Source organism: Halichoerus grypus, chromosome 12 (assembly GCF_964656455.1).
Source record: "Halichoerus grypus chromosome 12, mHalGry1.hap1.1, whole genome shotgun sequence".
Taxonomy (NCBI): Eukaryota; Metazoa; Chordata; class Mammalia; order Carnivora; family Phocidae; genus Halichoerus; species Halichoerus grypus.
In genome coordinates, this window is record NC_135723.1 from 24,649,292 (window position 1) to 24,656,824 (window position 7,533).

Here is a 7,533-nt window from a genome sequence, read left to right on the forward strand (position 1 = left end):
AACTCATTTTGAGTTAATTTTTGGATATGGCATTAGGTAAGAGTCCAACTTCTTTTGTCAGTGGATATCAGTTTCTGAACAATGTTTGTTGAGGAGACTATTGTCTCCATTATGTAGCTTTGGAAACTTTATCAAAGACCACATACATGAGGATTTAGTTTTGGTTCTATATTCTGTTTCATTGTTCTATATGTCTTTCTTTATGTCAGTACTATAATATTTTGATTACTGTAGCTTTGTAAAATGTTTTAAAATCATGAAATGTGACACAGATTTTTGTCTTTCTCAAGATTTTTTTCACTATTCAGAGTGCTTTGAAATTACATATGAATTGTAGGACGACTTTCCATTTCTACAGAAAAAAATGTCATTGGGAATCTTAATAAGGGTTGCACTGAATCTGTAGATTGCTTTGGATAGCATGGACATTTTAACCATATTAAGTCTTCCAATCCATGAACACTGGATGTCTTTCCATCTATTTGTGTTTTCTTTAACTTTTTTCAGGAATGTTTTATAGTTTTCAGAGTATAAATCTTTTGCCTTCTTAGTTAAATGTATTGCTAAGTATTTTATCCTTTTTGATGCTAGTGTAAATGGGATTATTTTCTTAATTTCCTTTTCTGGTTGCTCATTATTTCTGTGGAAAAATGCAACTGATTTTTGTGTGTTGATTTTCTATCCTGTAACTTTACTGAATTTGTTTATTAGTTCTAACAGAGTTTGTGTGTGTGTATGTTTTTTGTGTGTGTGTGTGCGTGTGAGTGTAATCTTTAAGGTTTTCTGCATACAGATCATATCATCTGTGAAGAGATAATTTTACTTTTTCCTTTCCAACTGGGATGCCTTTTATTTCTTTTTCTTGCCTGAGTGATCTGGACTTTCAGTACTCTACTGAACAGAATTGCAGAGAGTGAACATCTTTATCTTGTTCCCGATTGTAGAGGGAAAGTTTTCAGTTTTTTCTGTTGAGTATGTATTAGCTGTGGGCTTTTCATATATGACTTTTTTCAATTAGCAATAATCGCGCCTCTGGTAAACCTCATTGGCTACGATACTGCCACTGCGCAAAGCTCATATATGACTTTTTTAATGTTAAATAATTTCTTTCTATTCCTAGTTTTTTAAATGTTTAAAGGGTGTTGAATTTTGTCAAATGTTTCTCTGCATCAATTGTGATGATAATATGGTCTTTATTTTTTATTGTATTAATGTGGTGTATTTACATGGATTGATTTTCATATATTGAACTATCCTTGTATTCCAGAAATAAATCCCACTTCATCATGATATTCAATCCTTTAAATGTATTGCTGAATTCGGTTTCCTGGTATTTTGTCTAGGAATTTTTCATCAGTATTCATCAGGAATATTGATCTATAGTGGTTTTTTTTCTTGTAGTGTTTTGTTTGATTTTGGTATCAGATTAATGCTGGCCTCATAAAATGAATTTGGAAATGCTCTTTTATCTTCAATTGTTTGAAAGAATTTAAGAATTGGTATTAATTATTCTTTAAATATTTGGTAAAATTTACCAGTGAAACTGTCTGGTCTTGGGCTTTTATTTGTGTGGAGATATTAGATTACTGATTCAATTTTCTTACTAGTTATTGGTCTCCTCAATTTTTTTTTTTCTTCATGATTCAGTTTTGGTAGGTTGTATATTTCTAGAAATGTGTCACTTTCTTCTAGGTTGTCTGATTTGTTGGCATATAATTATTCATAATAGTATTTTATTATCTTTATGTTTTCCTGGCATTAGTTGTAATATTCCCTCTTTCATTTCTGATTTTTGTTATTTCAGTCTCATGAACTGAATGTTTGTGTCCCTCCAAAACCCATAGTTGAAATTCTAATTCCCAATATGATGATAGGAAGGGAAACCTTCGAGAGGTAATTAGGTAATGAGGGTGGATCACTAATGAACAAGAATTGTGCCCTTAAGAGAAGAGACATGGGTGCCTGGATGGCACAGTAGGTTAGGTGTCTGACTCTTGGTTTCGGCTCAGGTCCTGATCTCAGGGTTGTGAGATCAAGCCCTGGGTTAGGCTCCATGCTCAGTATGGAGTCAGCTTGCAGTTCTCTCTCCTTCTCCCTCTGCCCCTCCCACTCATTCTCTCTCTAAAAATAAATAAATAAATCTTTAAAAAAAAAAGAGAGATGAGATATGAAACAGCTTTCTTCCTTTCTTAACTTCCTACCATGTTAGGATACAACAGGAAAATAACCATCTGCAAACTGGGGAGTGGGCTCTCATTAGACACTGGATCTGCTCCCATCTTCATTTGGGCTTCCCAGACTCCAGAACTGTGAGAAATAAATGTTTATTGCTTATACTACCCAGTCTCTGATATTCCTTTATATCAGCCTGTGCTAAGACATGGTCTTTTTTCTTTTCTTTATTTAGCCTAGCTAAGGATTTGTCAATTTTTCCCTCTTAGTACTGCTTTTGCTTCATCCCATAAGTTTTGGTATGTTGTGTTTTCATTATCATTTGTCACAAGATATTTTCTAATTTCCCTCATGATTCCTTCTTTGACCCACTGGCTATTCAAGAGTGTGTTGTTTAAATTCCACATATTTGTGAATTTTCTGGTTTTCCTTTTGCTATTGGTTTCTAGTTTCATCCCATTGTGGTTGGAAAAGATAATTGTTATGTTCTCAGTCTTCTTAAATATGTGAAGACTTTTTTATTGACCTAACATGTGATCAGTTTTGGAAAATGTTCCATTTGTACTTGAGAAGAATATGTGTTCTGCTTTTTCTTTTTTTGGATGGAGTGTTCTGTATATGTCAATTAGGTCTAACTGGTCTATATTGTTATTGAAGTTCTCTGTTTCCTCATTGGTTGTTTGTCTGGTTGATCTCTCTAATATCAAATATGAAATCTCCTATTACTACTGCATTGCTATGTATTTCTCCCTTTGGTTCTGTCAATATTTGTTCTGATGTTGGGTGCAAATACATTTATAATTGTTATATCTTTCTAGTGAATTGACCCTTTTAGTATTAAATAATGTTCTTCTTTGTCTCCTGAGATAGTTTTTAACTTAAAGTCTGTTTTATCTAAGTATCACCTCTGCTCTCTTTTTATCATTGCATTGAATGTCTTTCCCATCATTTCACTTTCAGCCTAAGTTTGTCCATATTTTTAAAGTAAATCTCTTATAGACAGCATATAGTTGGTTCTTATTCTTTTTCAAATCCATTTAGCCACTCTATGTCTTTTGATTGTGGAGATTAATCTTTTATATTTAAAGTAATTACCAAGAGGGACAAACTTACTATTTGGTTAATTGTTTTCTGTATATGCTGTTTTTATTTTTCCCTCAATTCTTCTTTTGCTACTTTCATTTGTGTTTTGTTAAAGTTTTGTAATGACAAGCTTTAATGGATTTCTCATTTTATTTTGTACATCTTTTATAGGTATTTTCTTGTGGTTACTATGGAGATTCCATAAAACATCTTAGAGTTATAACAATCTATTTTAAACAGATAATAACTTACCTTCAATTGCATACAAAAAAATCTACTCTTTACATCTCCCTACACTTATGTTATCAATGTCACAAATTGCATTTTTGTATTTTGTATCCATTAACATAGTTTTACAGTTGTACTTATTTTTATGCTTTTATCTTTTTAATTCTATAGATGAATTAAAGGTTATTTACTCACAACCACTACAATATTACAAGAATCTGTATTTGTCTATATATTTACCTTTTCCAGAGAGCTTTATATTTTGTATGCTCTAGTGTTACTGCCTAGTGTCCCTTTATTCCAACTTGAAGTACTCTCTTTGGCAGTTTAAGACAGGTCTAATGGTGATGAACTCTGTCAGCTTTTGTTTATCTGGAAAACTCTTTATTTTTCTTTCATTATTGAAGAACAGTTTTTCTAGATATAGTATTCTTGGTTGGCATTTTTTTTCTTTCATCACTTTGAAAATACCTTTGTTGATATTTTCATTTTTCATGCATTGTTTTCCTGATTTCATTTATCTTTCATTCTGTGTTCTTTTGTAGTGCATCAGGCTTTTTAAAGACAGTATTTTGGGGATGCCTGGTGGCTCATTCAGTTCAGTGGCTGACTCTTTGGCTTAGGTCATAATCTCAGGGTTATGAGATGGAACCCTGCATTTGGCTCCACACTGGGCATGGAGCCTGCTTAAGATTCTCTCCCTCCCTCTGCCTCTCCCATTGGCTCATGTGCTCTCTAGAAAGAAAGAAAAAAGAAAGAAAAAAGAAAGAAAGAAAGAAAGAAAGAAAGAAAGAAAGAAAGAAAGAAAGAGAAAGAAAAAGAAAAAAGAAAGAAAGAAAGGAAAGGAAAGAAAAGAAAAGAGGAAAGGAAAGGAAAAGAATTTTGAATTCTTTATCAGGTAGTTCAATGATCTCCATTTCTTTAGTATCAGTTTCTGGAGATTTTTTTTGTTCCTCTTATTGGTCCATGTTTCACTGTTTCTTCATATGCCTTGTTATTTTTTGTTATGATTTATGCATTTGAAAAAACAGCTATCTCTCCTAGTCTTTATGGGCTGGCTTTGTACAGGAAAAGACCTTCACAAACCAGCCTGGCTGTAAATTCCAGGGGTCTCTCAAAACTTTTATGGGGATATGTCTTCCTGAGCTGGTGTGTGTAATTTCCCAATTAGACAGGTTTTCTGGTTTCTTTTTCAAGATCTTATAGTCTTGCTTTGCTCTCTCTGGTGTCTTTTCATGTTCCTGCAGGTTGTCTGGCTGCCAAAAACCACTGAGCACATTTGCTTTCTATGTACCCCAGGAATATGAAGTAGGCCAATTCCAAGTCAGGTGAGGCAAAAGGCAGTCCCTCGGGGAACCCCCCAAAAGCTGGAACATTTGACACACGTTCCACTTTCTCCTTTGTCTCTCAAGTGAGAAGCTGTGAGCCAGTTATTTTCTCCTGATTAGTGTGAGCTGTGCCAGTTTCTGTCTGTAGGATTATAAGTTCTCTAGTGCTGCCAGAAGCTGCTGAGTTCTCTTCTGTTCTCTGTGGTCCCCAGAAATCCACAATATGCCAGTTCCATTAGCACTCAGAGTCAAGAAAGACAGAAATTAGTCACTTGGATTGCTTCCCAAAAGGCCAGAACTTAGGACATATGTTCTACTCTTCTTATTCTCTTCCAAGGATGAAGCCAAGATAAAGGATGGGCATTTCCTTCCCAACACAAACTGTACCAGTTTGGGAGAGAGGCTGATGCAGTTAAAATAAAATGGCTTTCTTATCCATTTCAATGCAGCTGTTCTTGGCTGTCAGTTTACCTGAGTATTGAGAGTTTCTAACTGGTTTCTCAAGTTTTCATAAAGTTTTTAGGTTGTATATTTTTTTTAAGTTAGTGTCTCTGTGAGAGAACAAAGTGTGGGGCTCTCTCTTCTACCATCTTGCTATTTATAATTCAACTTGATTTATAATTCAACTTACTATTAGTTTTATGTTAATGAAAGTATCTCCTAAAGTTTAACCATGGGTTGGTTATGAGATCCATTGTTTTGTGTTTATAATTTTTCCCTATATTGTGATATATATTTTTGTGGAAGTTTGGGGCAAGTTGAAACAAGTACTGTTAGACAAATGTCATGTCAACCTACATGTCAAGACCTGAAAATATGCATTATCACTTTAAACACTGTATTAGAAAATCCTTTATCTATCTCCCATCCACATCCATTTTAATGAGAACAAACTTGTTCTGCTCACAGCCCAGAATGAGCATCCAAGATTGTACCATGAGTCCAGTTAACAGCTAATTCACTGCTAGCTAATTTATTTTCTGGCTAACAATCAAATTCTCTTTCAAATTTTGAGTTAAGCAATACAGACTATAGAAAGTCAAATAGTACTGGGACATGTAGTACAGCTGTAAGGTCATGTAGGGTTTGGGATGGCAAATATTTTTGGTAATTTGACAATTTACTTGTTGAAGAGTAAAGAGAGAAGTCATATTTGTGATGAAATACAGACTAATAAATAAAACATGAAAAAGAAAACAAATGCATTTATTAGTCTGACATATATTTTCATATATGATACCTTATGATAGCTTATGATAACTATAATTTTCTTTCATGCCAGTTTGCATATGGCATGGTTCAACTGATATAGGCCAGGCAGGCTAGGCTGGGCTCCAGGTTTTTAGTCTGATTTCTTATGTCTGCATGTGTCTTTGTTCTGGGGCCCAGATTAATAGGGCAGTGGCTTGCTGAGATGTGCTCTTCTCACGGCGATTACAGCAGCACAATCCATCCAGCCAGAAAACATAAATTATCTAAACCATGAAAATGGGGCCTGTTTGCTAACATTTCATCGGCCAAACCAAGTTATATGACCAACATCAACATTAATGGGGTACAAAATCTATTCTGCCCACACTAGTGGAAATGGGTATGGCAGCATGTGACCAAAACCCTTGATGTAATATAGAAGATGTACAACATTGGGAACAAAAATTCAGTGTACTATTAAGAGAAAGAGGGAGAGAGAAAGAGAAAGATATAAAGAAACAAGAGGAAACAAATGCATCTGATGATTTTTAGTTCATGTAACACCTGCATATACCTCTTGTAAATATGTATGCTGGATTTCCCCTGGAGCCTTCCACTAACTTACTGAATTTAAGTAGATTTCTATGCTCTGAAACCAAAGGATTACTGAACAAGGGAGACATTTATTCTTAGCTAATTTTGAATAGAATATATATTAAGTGTAAATTACTTTAAATCTTTCTTAAATTTAACTAAGTATAAAAAAGTACAAAACACAGCAGGAGGTGATCACACAGGCTTCTACATTGCCTTAAATCTTATTTTTGACATATTTGTATAGTGACTCTTTATCATTCTTTAATGATTATGGGGTATTTTGTTTAATAAGCCCCTTAAAAAATGGCTCTGCTGCCAACTTCCTCTCTCCAGGCAATACTCTCTGTCATGCATGGAAAAATAAAGAAGGCATACTCTACTTTTAAAATATATTTTTAAAGAAATTGCAAGGAATCTTCACCAGTTTTTATTATGTTTAACAACTAATTGATAAAGAAAAATCATCAAAATTTTCACTCCATTCACTTACCTGCTTTACAAAGAAAGAAAGCAAACTTTGAGAATTTTATTCAGTGTTTTTCCAATACTAGTGAGAAACAAATACAGAAACTAACTTAAAGTTTTGTGATTTCATATGATTTCCTGTGAAACTATAAAAGCAAAATTGAAAAGATTTGACTTGAGAATACAATGACTTATGACTGAAAACTTCATAATCAATTGGCTTTCTGAGACAGCTTCTCTGAATTCCAAAATGTGGCAATTTCTAAAATGAAAAAGCTTAATATTTTAGTGTTCAATTTTTATTGGTTTTTCTGAACTCCCAAAGCAAAAGCTATAAAGAACATAAGAAACAAAAAGGTGCATAGCACAAAATATTAATACAGTAATTTCTTACATTTTTATTATTCCTTCAGTATTCTAAGTACTTTTTAGGCAATATTTAAACCTTATATCACTTTGAGAAGGGCTA

At 33.6% G+C, this 7,533-nt stretch overlaps 1 pseudogene; it reads right to left on the minus strand.

The window, feature by feature from the left end:
• Positions 1-1,003: 1,003 nt before the first annotated feature.
• LOC118537811 (U4 spliceosomal RNA) lies at positions 1,004-1,075 on the minus strand (annotated as a pseudogene).
• Positions 1,076-7,533: the final 6,458 nt, after the last annotated feature.